The 13157-nt window shown below is 41.2% G+C and overlaps 1 long non-coding RNA gene across 1 annotated transcript; it reads left to right on the top strand.

Annotated features, from left to right (window-relative positions):
• Positions 1 to 11486: 11486 nt before the first annotated feature.
• On the top strand, positions 11487 to 12280 carry LOC311064126. Its single transcript, XR_014602679.1, has 3 exons — positions 11487 to 11530; positions 11799 to 11944; positions 12228 to 12280. It is a non-coding gene; the product is annotated as an uncharacterized lncRNA (long non-coding RNA).
• Positions 12281 to 13157: the final 877 nt, after the last annotated feature.

The raw sequence follows: 13157 nt of genomic DNA, 5'->3' as shown, positions 1-13157 counted from the left end.
GTATTCTATGATCCTATAGTTTACTGAGACTCTACACTGTCTCTCTGTATTCTATGATCCTATAGTTTACTGAGACACTACACTGTCTCTCTAGTAGGTAAAGGTCCTCTGGCCCAATTCTGCCTATTGATTTGCCCACATTTTAGCATTTCCTTTAGTGTTAATGTTCCATAAATGTTCCTGTTATGTCACTAGCCATCTCCCTCAATGCCTCATGCGAAAATGAAACAGAAAATGGGACATTTGTCTCAGAATAATGTATAGTTAAGACCTTATGTAAATTTTACATTCTCTTTTTTGCATTTGTGGAAATTCACTATAGCATCCAATATGCCAGAATAAACATCCAACCCACAATATTTCAAGTGGGGAACAACAACATTTGTTTACTACACATCTTGAAGATTGTAAAAATGCAAATGTTAGAAAAAATATATCAATAGGGTGCATGGGGGAGGAGTTGTTGTGATCTTGTTTAGGCGAATTTTAACATTTCTTTGTGTTGATTTGGGTTTTTATGCACTAAACATGATGGAACTATGGCATCTACATATCAATCTATTTGTCATGAAAAGACGAAAATAAAATGGGGTGAATCGTTTCTGCCGGATGTATTATGTATAGTTCAGGAGGTGATTTGAAGATTTTGATTTGAAGTTTTTATTTTTCACAGCCGAAAATCCAGGATGGACACAACATATGATAAAAAAAAAAAAAACATATGGACAATAACTGTCTCTGGGAACATCAAAATTCATTAACTAGACACCTTAAGGATTCTAAAAAGGTAGGTTAGAAATATATATCTTTCGGGGGCATGTGACCCCCCCCCCCCCCCCCCCCCCCCCTTCCTACCAGACTAGTGGTTCTATAACATTTTCATGTCAAGGACACCCAAATTAATGTGTATTTTGCCGGGTTCTGGACCCCTATCTGAAGAAGATGCTTTGTCAGGGGGACCCCATAGTTGTGTTCAACAGGTTTTTCCCAAAAATTCTTCAAAATGCTTATTTGGACCTTTGGAGCGTGTAGAGAGCACATTAACACAGTGAGCTATATAGGGGGGCGGGCTCTAGGCGTGGTGAGCAGTGATTAATTGGGTATAAATAGAGCTCAGGTGTGAGACAGACTCCAGGTGTCCGTTTGGTTCAGTTCAGATGGAACTCCAGCCCTTCACACTGGCAAGCAGGTAACTAAAGATTATTATTAACCACCAACTTTTAACAGCTTTGTTTAAAATAATTCAGTTTGGAGAACTAGTCGTTAATTAGTGACATTGAAATGGACGAAGTGAGGAATTGTATTTCATAACAGAGTGAAGGAAAACTCTTTCAATCTACACTCTGTTCCAATGGTTTATAGTGTCATCTAAACCAATGGTTCTTAAACGTTTACATTTCAACTCTGCGTCAACTCAACATACTGCGTCCACAGTATGAAAAAATGCTTACGGTTCCAGTAAACCCCCAAAAAACTAGAACAGGAGGTAGAGCATTTAAGTTTCAAGCACCTCAGCTGTGGAACCTTCTCCCAGTCTCAGTCCGTAAAGCAGACACACTCTGTATATTTAAAACTAGACTAAAAACCTTTCTCTATGATAAAGCCTATAGCCGAAGTGTATAGACTCAGTCCCCCTATAGTCATCCTCTCTCCCCCACCTTCCCCTTTCTCCTCTCTCCCCTCGTCCTCTCTCTTCCCGTCCTCCCTTTGGTTGTGTGGGTTTGTGTCCCATTGGTACAATCGTAATTAACCCTGTACGGATTCACGCTCTAGTAAGGCCTGCCACTAATTCTACAACCGGGGACTCGTTCCCCGGAGTTTCTTCTACCACCCACGTCGCAGGTCCATGGACTATTACTATGGACCCCCAGCTGCGGCTCAAGACTGTGACTGCGGACCGGGCCTGGGCCTCTCCATGGAGTCTATGGACTGTTACTACGGACCCCCAGCTGCGGCTCAAGACTGTGACTGCGGACCGGACCGGGCCTCTCTCCATGGAGCACGACCTGGACACGACCGTGGACTTCTACTACACTACACTATACCGCATATTATATTATCTTAAACATTTTTATATTATTCCATTATATACTGCATACACACTATTGCTGTACTATATTATACTATCATATGCTAGTATCTTACACTATTATATTTGCTATTATTGTTATTGTTACTGCTTGCACTGTATCTCTTTCTGTCTCTCCTCTGTCTCTCCCTTTCTCTCTCTCTTCTTTCCCCCAACACGGTCGAGGCAGAAGGCCCCCGCCCTAGAGCCTAGGGTCTGCCTGACGTTTCTTCCTGTTGAATTAAGAGGGAGTTTTTCGTTGCCACTGTCGCAAAATTGCTTGCTCAGGGTGGGATGTTGGGTCTCTTCTCTACATGTAAAGTGTCTTGAGACAACTTGTTGTGATTTGACACTTTAATAAAATTGAATTGAATTGAATTGAACTCTGACAGTGTACAACTGGAACCAAATGGACCTGTTGGGGTCCATTTGATTCCTTTTAGACCAGTGAACCAATGCAAGGGTCCATTTGGTTACAATGTGTACACTATCAGAGTTAGACCAGTAAGGGTCCATTTGGTTACAATTTGGTGATACTTTTACTTAGTAACATTTTAGCTATTTTTCCACCTCTGGTAATTAGAAGTGTGGATGGGGCTGGCAAAGCTACATCCACAAGGGTGCAAACATGTTTTCCTAAATGTGACCATGGTCATGTAGGCCTACACAACTGAACACTTTTTTTTGCCTCTGTCTTTTCAGGATATAAAGTCGAAGAAGAAAATTCACCAGAAGAAGACATAAGGTAGGAACTATGCTGCTTGTTCAGTGAAGAGCTGCTTCTTTGCAGTGAAGATTGGTGTTCAAGGTAAGAACTCTTATGCTGCTGCTGCAGTGAAGAGCTGCCTCTATGCAGTGAAGATTGGTGTTCAAGGTAAGAACCATGTTTTTATTCCTTTTGCTGCTGCTAGGGGTTTTGCGTCGCGTTTCATTTGCGCCGCGTCGTTCGCGTAAAAAAAAAAAACACAAAACAAAGGCACAGGCATGGAGCTCCTGGTTTTACTGGGATGGGGTTCGATTCCCTGTTGTGCCCTACTCATTGTGTTGGCGTTTATATTTGAACTCTGACATTGAATTGTTACATGTATTATACAGGATGATTATACAGGCATCATCCTATCTCAGTATGTATCACTATATAGAGCTTCAACCTTTTAACTAATATTTAAAGATTACTTCAATCTGAATATGAATGTATATGAAGACACTGTATCCAGATGTACACTTATTCACTTAGAAATGTTCAGGTCAGGATACCAATTGTATCCAATCAGGATGGAGAACTAAGACAGGATATAGATTAAACAATTGGAAGTGGTGAGACAAAGAAATGAGCAGACAGAATTGGAACTGGAACGCTATAAAAATTAAGCTGATTAAATGGGTACTTTCTCCTGATTGGCTGAATTTGTCACCTACCTGATATTGTATTTTCTGTTTAATAAAGAGCTGGAGAGACATGGAGACTCCTGTAACTGAACAAAGCTCTATAGTAATGATTACTATCAGAATATGGTGCTTTAACCTTTTAACAAAAAACCTTTTGTTTTAACCCTACCGTACGTTAAAGCTCTATATTCTGATTTTCTGATCTTATCATTGTTATGGTCATTTATACCCATATGAGTCATAGGGCTACTGGAAACTTTAGAGGTGTTGTAGCATGTTGTTCCCACCAGAGGGCGCAATACACTTTTCTCTATATATTCAGCAACTGCTTCCTGTTCTGTAATTTTCACTTCCTTCCAGATGGTTTTGTTTTGGTTGCTGAGAACAAGCTGTGAAGAAGTACTGGGTGAAAAAGGTGATATACCTGGATACATGGGCAAGGCATACACCCACCTAACATAAATGATTGGTGGGAGTTTTTCAATGAATGCGGGAGAGGACTGTTTACCTTAAAATGCCTTTAAGATACCTGGACGTCTCTCTTTTCTCTGCTAGGGAATGTTCCTTACACATGCAAATTAGAGGTTTGTTCAAACAATGGGAGGTGTGGGGTTCAGAGAGGGGGGGGGCTCAGAGAGAGAGAGATAAGAACACAGACTATTGCACAATTACTGATTAAAAACAATGAGTGAGATGTCTGTCTGTGAGAGATGTACACACACACACACACACACACACACACACACACACACACACACACACACACACAGATCAGGTCTTGGGTCTAAATCTCAACTACTGTGCACAGTGGTTTAACTACTGATACTTTCACTTTGATCTGGCTTAACTGTACAGTTGTGGCACTGTAGACACATATGCTATTTTTTCAATTGATTGTACAGTATTGATAACAACAGTGGTCTCTCACAATCGGTCAGCACATATTTTTATAACAGAGTACTTTTACTTTGCAGTATTGATACTTTTACTTAAGCAAAACAGTTGAGTACTTGTTCCACCACTGTTGATGTTTTTTAACATGACTGCCCTGTTTAAAATGATTGAACACAATAACCAGTGTTTATTCAATAATATTCAATCATATAATCAGATAATACTACTACTGAATAATTCCAAAGATTAATTGCTCCCCAGTTGTTTTGTTTTTTTAGCTTTGTTGTTTTTATTATTCTTATTCTGTTGCTATTATATTTATTCCTTGCATTGTTAATTCTAATTTAGAGTTGATGTATTTCTTATTTAAAACAATATATATAATGTTATTATTATCAATATTCATTATTATTATTATTATTATTATTGCTGTTATATATTTCGCTAACTTCTTCTCTTTAACTTTTAAATTAGTGAAATGACGTTTGCATTGAAAACAAATGTATCTATTTTTGGTTCGTGCGCATGTGCGTGCTTGTAATAGTGTGTGTGTGTGTGTGTGCGTGTGCGTGTGTGTGTGTGTGTGTGTGTGTGTGTGTGTGTGTGTGTGTGTGTGTGTGTGTGTGTGTGTGTGTGTGTTCGTGTGTGTGGGGAAGGGGGGCGGGGCTTGTGTCGTGTTCGTGTCGTGTTTGTGTGTGCACGTCATAGAGTTGTTTGGGTGCGTGCGCATGTGCGTGCGTGTAACAGCGTGTGTGTGTGGGTGTGGGCGGGGGGGGGCTGTGCTTGCGTACACGTGAGAGGGCATTCCCGGGGATGCCCTCTTGCATGTACGCATGTCTGCTTGTCAGACCAATCACAGCCCTTGTTGGTTTGTCCCGCCCCTTAAATCCACCGTTCCCGCAGAGCTCGGCTCACTTCTCAAGGTTTCCAGCGGATGCTAGGTCGCTCGATACTAGGTCTCTCCGGTCGATGATAGATTACTATGGAAACTGTTCTACTTGATTTCGGTTCATATATCACTGATCTACTTTCATTTCGTCGTCTTTTGTCTGAGGTGAGTAATATTACTTATTTTCCCGCCTTTATTACTTTATTTGTATTTTTTTCCGCCTTTTTTGGACTACATGAACGTTCAGATTTCAAACACAGTTTTTACCCCATGGCCACGGATGTTATAATTATGTACGGGCCCTCAGAAGTAGCCGTATCTTCCGTATTGTTCAATAAAAACGCATCTTAATCCGATCGGTGGCCATTTGCTCATAGCTGGCACAGTCTATCAGAGTGCAGTACACCTACCAACCGATGGGTAATGCATTTGAAAGCATGGCGGACATGCTGAGAAAATGGCCACCGATCGGATTAAAATGCTTTTTATTGAACAATACTGAAGATACGGTTACTTCTGAGGGCTCGAACAGAATTGTCACATCCGTGGCCATGAGGTAAGAACTTTATATTTGAAATTTGAACGTTTATGTACATGTACGGGCCTTAAATGAATTAAGTGCAAACGCCAGGTTACGTTTGTTTCAGGCCCCAGGACTCTGTTGGTTTGTTTTCATAAACTTATGTCACAATCGACCTGTCCATAACAATTCATTATACAACGCAGAATGCAGCTTTTAATCAACATTGCATTTGTTATATCTTGTCTGTTAAAATTGAGCTTGTAGATCTGCTAAAACTAACTTTAAGCAGCCTCTGAAACTGGGTTAAAAACAACCTAGGCTAACCAGTGCTAACGGCTATAAAAGTATGCCTACAACTTCTGCATGGCAGTGACGTTTTAAATGATTACATTATCAACAGTATTGCTATCATGTTTATTTATTTACCAGGGACACAGTGCACATTAATCAACATGTTGGTTTTCACATCCGTGTAATGAACCAGAGTTAGCCAGAAGCTAGCTTTCATCTGTAGTCCCTGAGCAGGCTGTTAAAAGTGGTGATATAACTCATTGGTTCTCAAAGTGGGGTCCGGGGACCCCCAGGGGTACTTGAGGGGGTTCCAGGGGGTCCCCAGCTAAATGATGGATAGGAACCAAATGGACCCTTATGGGTCTGTAACTCTGAGAGTGTCCAAATGGAACCAAATGGACCCGTCCATTTGGTTCCATTTGGGGACACTCAGAGTTAAATTAACATTGATTTTACAATATAAATTGGGGTCCCAGAGATATAAATGCCATTAAATGGGGGTCAATAGCCTAATGGATGTCAAACTGGGGGTCCTTTGAAGTTAAAATGGTTGAGAATCACTGCTAGAGAGCCGTAAAAACCTTCTCTTATTGGGGTCCCTGGCTTATCTTTTCAAATGGGGGTCCGTGGGGTAATAAGCGTCTATTTGGGGGTCCTTGACATGAAAAAGTTTGAGAACCACTGGAGTAACACGAGTTTAACGCTAGAAGGAGATGCTGCTGTAATTTGACTGTTTTACTAGCAGTAAATAGACATTCATTTGACGCACTGTTTGGTTCAACAAGTGTTTATCTGCACCGAGCATTGTACTGGGTTGACTAATGTTAGAGGACGCCTTGGCTTTGCGGTTGTTTTCATTAACCTGGTTGCTTGTTTCTCTGAACCTGGCAACTGCCATGTCCGCTTATTGTAAGCGGATGGTCGCGCTTCTTTTGGGGCTTGTTTTGGGGTTGAAAAGGACCGTAGTGACAGTAGACGGTACACGGTCGGTCGTACCGTGTCGGTCGCGCATGCGCGCCACTCTCAATTGTATATTAGGATCATCATATTTATGATTATGTGCCCACATTTGTCTCTAAATTGTGGAGAAACTGTCGATGCGGAACCAAACTGTCAAGCAATTGTTTCCGCCCAGACACGTTTCACTGTCGCACACGTCGAAAATAGCAGATCTACAAGCTCACAACGCGTCGCGCTGCGACGCGTTGTGAGCTTGTAGATCGGCTATTTTCAAATAGACTATGTATAAAATAAGGCTAAAGTGGTTAAGGTATGTTTTATAATGTAATAATTTATATCTTAAAAGTAACTAGTAACTAAAGTTTTCAAATAATTGTAGTGGAGTAAAAGTACAATATTTGCCTCTGAGATGTAGTGGAGTAGAAGTAAAAGTATTGGAAATTGGAAATACTCAAGTAAAGTAGAAATACCTCAAAATTGTAGGCAAATAGGTTTTATAAAATGTTCATGAATATGAATTAATATTCACATTTATATCCATGAATACCTTTGGTTAACTAGAACACTGACCTGACTTACTTGCAAATCTATGCCCACATCAAGACTTTATTTTAGTCTAAATATTTGTCCCTTCCTGCTCCAACTTAGAAGGACAGAATTGTGGAAAGTGGGCAGGGATCACGATGTAATCTATTGGTTGCTTCATGCCAGTGTTAGACTTGATTTAAGAAGTAGTGCTTTTCCAGTCAGAAGACAGATTGAAAGAAGTTATTGGGAAACGGTGGGTTAGAGTACCTCTTTCTCAAGTGGTCTTTGAAGCCTAAAGACTGGTGGGGATCACTTTGAACCTCGCCTCCCTATTTTGGGCATGTTGTTATAGACCAAAAACAAACCTGATCTACAAGCTTGTTTGAGTACCTTGAAAAGCTGTATATCAATTCTACATTTACACTGATCAAATTAGTTTAACAAACTTTGCAGGTTTGTCCGACTTAATACATGATTAGATTTTATGCTGAAACGCCATGCTTGGCTTGCATTATACGTCCTACATTTGAAGCAAATGGTGTCTCAAATGAAGGAATAGTAACCCCCCTTCCTCTCCAACCAGACATACAAGGAGCACCTAGAGGGCCAGAAGCACAAGAAGAAGGAAGCGGCTCTCAAGGTGTCTCAGAGCAGCAGTAGCAGCAGCAGCAGCAGTGGAGGAACCAGCAGCTCTGCCCGCGGCGTCCAGAACCAGCTCCGCTGTGAGCTGTGTGACGTCTCCTGCACCGGAGCCGACGCTTACGCCGCTCATATCCGTGTGGCCAAGCATCAGAAGGTAATGTATTTATTTTATGCTACCATGTATTACCATCATGTGTCACTTGCTCGCATAGATCAGTTCTTTTTGACCAGCGACACCATTTTACCTATGGATTAGGCTTAACCACGTAAGCACTAATTTGTACTTTGGGATACAAGCTCACAGCTTGTCTTATGAAGTTTTATACATTGACTATTTTTCAAAATTTGAGAACTTTGATAAACATATTTTTTAAGTCTTTAAACCTTTGCCTATAATGGCATGCCCAAAATGGGTAAACCAGGATTAATGTGGTTAACTACATTAATCTGACTACAATCTTTCAACCTGTCGCACTGTGAGATTGTAGATATTTGTAAAGGGGTAAAAAAGGAGGGGGCCCATTATAGACCCCTGGCTGACACCGATAAACACATTATTTAGGAACATAATGGATTGTAAACGGTCTCAAAAGATATTAACCCTCATTCAATATACACACGCCCACATACAGGCAGGCTTACTGGACGTTGTGTACTTGTCTCTATACTGTGTATATTTGGCACAGATGTATGCATATATGACCGGTACGCAAGTTCTATGCTTGGTTCAGGTGTTTGGAAGGACAAAAAAAACAGAACATATTTGCATATCTGGTTTAATAAAGACATAAGCCAATCCTTTTACAGCTTCATAAGTCATAAGGGGAACTTTAGCTTTGACGTGTTTTGGCAATTAAAGCAAAGATGTCAACAGGTGTGTTCCCAAATATGAGATTTATGATATGAGAGCATTGGCCGTACTGACGCACGCTGGAATGATTACCAACGTTTGTCTGTGACTGTGTTGTGGTATTAAATCATGCTGCAGTGTTTTTAGATCTTACCACAATACTGATATTCAGCATGATGTACAATACATTTTTTTCAAATGAAAAGAAAAGGGGAAATCCTTCTTGAAGGTAAAGCCTTTATTGAATAGCTATAATTTCATTTTAGAAAAAAAACATGTGTCCACCTACAGAACTCGGCCTTTATGAATTGAATACGCAGGACCACAATGGAAACAAGCCCTCAGGGATTTTTGTGTTATCCTTTTAGCATTATTGTGTAGGCCTTACTGTGCCTCTGTACTTTTTGCAAACTGCTGATAAAGAATTCAATCAATCAAAGCCACACAGCAATTTGCATGATGCTCAAGCAATGGCTGAACATGGCTTGCTATCATGCTGCCTAGGATGGCGAATAAACAGTGATGGGGGGGCGCTCGGCAACAGTCTGTCGTCTGCCAACTCCACCGCCCCCGTCAAGAAGGCCTCCGCCCCCAAGATCAACTCTGTTGGTCAGTAGGTCCCCTTTGAATGTTGACGTCTCCTGGCGGTGTTTGACAATGACTTCATTCTTCACCTTGTTGCCATTATGCTCTGTACTGTGTTTTTGCTGTATTCCTGTTTGATTAGTATAGCTCTGCATTTAACCAGTTCAACCACATGAATCCTAGCGTCCCTATTCGGGGCTTGTCGTAATAGGCAAACATTCAGTGAAAACAAAAATCGTCTCACTACACGTCACAAGGCATTGTGTGAGCTTGTAGATCGGCAGAGATTGATGAGTGATAGAAAAGGACGGGGCCAATTACAGACCCCTTGCACACCCATCTAAGTATATAGGGTTTAAGTCATTGAACCCCTATGTACTTATCACACAATGAATAAAGAAAACGACTTCCATTTTCACTTTAAAAATTATGAAACTTTTTTTTTTTGACAATTTGCACCTATGACGTGCCCAAAATAGGGACACCAGGTTGAAAGTGGTTCAAACACTCATCACTAATAAAGAGTGAAGCTGGTTTCACAGAGCGTGCTTTGCACGCAAAGTCTCTGCCAACTTGTGTAGTGATGGACGTCGACCAGGCGTGCGTTTCCAAACCTAACATTTCTTGAAGTTCTGTGCCTTGTAGAATAACAAGTGTATAACCTAGTTTAACCATGCAGTCAAATGACCATTAGTTCACTCCTGGCCCTTGCAAATGGAAACGGTCATTGTTTTCCTTTTTTTTTTTAATTAAATTATTGTGATTTATTGCATTTGTATGCTGTCCATTAGTCAAAGCATCTGTGGACTAGTGACTCCTCAGTAAAATGTAAAATGGAATGTCACAGTTTTAAGTAAACCAATACTAAGAATCTTTGAATGGGATTGTGTGTTAATAGTGATGTTTTGTTTGTTTTTGCATGATAAAAATTTTGATTTGCAAATTCTTATCAGTTAATCAATTCATTTTTTGTGTGTATTTACGATTAGAGGTTGGGTGTTCACTAATGTCTATGGTAAGTTTACGGTAACTTTTGATTGAAAAATAAGGCCCTGCTACAAATAATAACTTCTCTAGCTGTGGTCTTTTGGAGCAGTAAGGATGAAGTCATTAGTAGACACAATTTCGGGTTTTATCGTATTTGTTGGCTGTTCACTTCATCCAATGCCATCTGCAAACTCACAACACCTTGCATCGCCTATTTTCGCCACTAAATAGGCAATTTATGAAATATTGGAAGAGTGTTTGTGCCCAATAGCAATGGTCTGAGACTAAAGATCTACATGCTAACACGTCGCATCACGACACATTGTTAGCTTGTAGATCAGTTATTTTTGTGAGTATAAATTATATTGTTAAATTGTCCTTTTTTTTTAGTAAGGCAAAAAAGTGTGCACAACTGCAGCAGCCCAAATAGGGAGACAGCTGTTTTTTGTTTAACAAACCCCACTGGCCATGAACCAGAGGGGAAGGCCAGTGCTGTGGATGTGGGGATGTAATCGTTCTATATTGCACTCCATCAAACACAAGTATAAAAGAGTTAAAATGAAGACTGGCTCTGAGTCTGCCGTACAATTGTATTTTTACGGCGTTGCTCGGCCATACCCTACCTGTCTATGAGAGGGTCTGTGTGTCACAAACCACAGTACCGATCAGTGCTAAACTTGCATGCACGCTACACAGAATTAACTCCACATTGGAGCCATGCTGTTGGATCCTATAAGAGTTCAAGTTAAAAAACACTGCTATAGAGGGAATTGAACATTTTGTGTTACCCATCTCCTTAGGTCCGCAACGATGAAGGCAAAGTCATCCGCTGCCTTCCAATGCAAGCTGTGTGAATGCAGTTTCAACGATCCCAACGCGAAGGAGATGCATCTGAAGGGAAGGAGGCATCGACTGCAGTACAAGGTTGATACATTTTCATAGGTGCAGGCACAAGTGTTATTATGCCTAATGTATTATCTTTGGCTGATGTCGCTTGCTGATAAGAACTGATCTTCAAGTCATGTTTTAGCTGGGACAACGTTATTTTTAGCATGACAGGTTTTTAGACCGAAGCGAGTAATCTACACGACCCAGGACACTAGACTGAACTATTTTGAATGGTTAAACAATAAGTCATAAGTTGATCATGCCGTCATCTGTCCTGACATTTCCTCTTCACCTGGTCTTTTAGAAAAAGGTGAACCCTGACCTTCAGGTGGAGGTGAAGCCTAGCATCCGTGCCCGTAAGATTCAGGAGGAGAAGATGAGGAAGCAGATGCAGAAAGAAGAGTTCTGGAGGAGGAGAGAGGAAGAGGAGCGCTGGAGAATGGAAATGAGGTACGATGAGGTCTTTGATGACCAGCTGATGTTTTTTTGTTTTTTTAACTTGCGTCTCCATTCTGGGGAAAACATCTGCCGAAAATAGTGCAGATGTATTTTCCACGGAGATTTGATGTAGAGGGGAAAACGGGAGGGAACCAAGTATAGACCGCTGGGTGATCCCAGTCGACTAAGTATATAGGGTTTAAGTGGTTCATCAGTGGACATTCTCCATGTCTAATCTGCTGAACTCCCAGGTCACTGTTTTTTTTTTCTTCCCCAAACTGCTGAAACTTTCCAGGCGTTATGAAGAGGACATGTACTGGAGACGCATGGAAGAAGAGCACCACTGGGCTGACAGACGCCGTATGCCCGACGGAGGCTATCCTCAGGGGCCCCCTGGGCCGCCCGGTCTCTTGGGGGTCCGGCCTGTCATGCCCATCCCTCAGCCTCAGGGACCTGTGGATTTTTGGGCGGTGTAGCCGTCCCTATATGTGAGGTTGGGACATTGACATTTGCTGAACTGTGATTGGCCACCCATTGTACCCCCCAAACCCTGCACTGTGATTGGCTACCCATTGAACACCCCTTCCACCCACAATGGGTGGCCCCTGTACACCCCCGCTGACTCTATTCAGCACTGTGATTGGCTAGCGAGACACATGATGAAATTAATAACCTATAAATAGGACTATGCACTTTAAAAAAAAACTTTTTTTTTTTAAGTGAGCTTCCATCACTGTGATGACCACTGTGATGACCACACCGCCCACTTCACACTGGGTGTGTTTTTTGGGGCGGTGTAGCCGCCCCCTATAAGTGAGTTTTGGATACCGACCAAAAAATGTGTGTACCCCCTAACCCTTCCATTGTTAATGCAAATCGATACTTTTTTCATATCAGCCAATCACATTACAGCTAGTGTCATCACCACTAACTGTAATGTGATTGGCTGACTTTGCAAATTCAGGACTGTGATTGGCTAGCGAAACACATGACACATGTGCAGCCCTATGAATAGCAGTATGGACTTTAAAAAAAGTAATTATCCTTTTTTTAAAGTGAGTCATGTTGTGATGACCACACACCGCCCACTTCACACTGGGTGTGATTTTTACTATTTGAATGCAGTTTTGCGTTGAGTTAATCAAGTAACTTGTTGCAGAACTATGTCTTTGTCATTAAAAAGTAATTGGTTACAGAATTGCCTACTGAGAATAGTAACTCTTTG

The sequence above is a fragment of the Gymnoscopelus microlampas genome (assembly GCF_963454915.1).
Source record: "Gymnoscopelus microlampas genome assembly, chromosome: 17".
Classification (NCBI taxonomy): Eukaryota; Metazoa; Chordata; class Actinopteri; order Myctophiformes; family Myctophidae; genus Gymnoscopelus; species Gymnoscopelus microlampas.
Note: the sequence above shows the minus strand (reverse complement) of the source record. Positions and strands in the feature narration are given on the sequence as shown.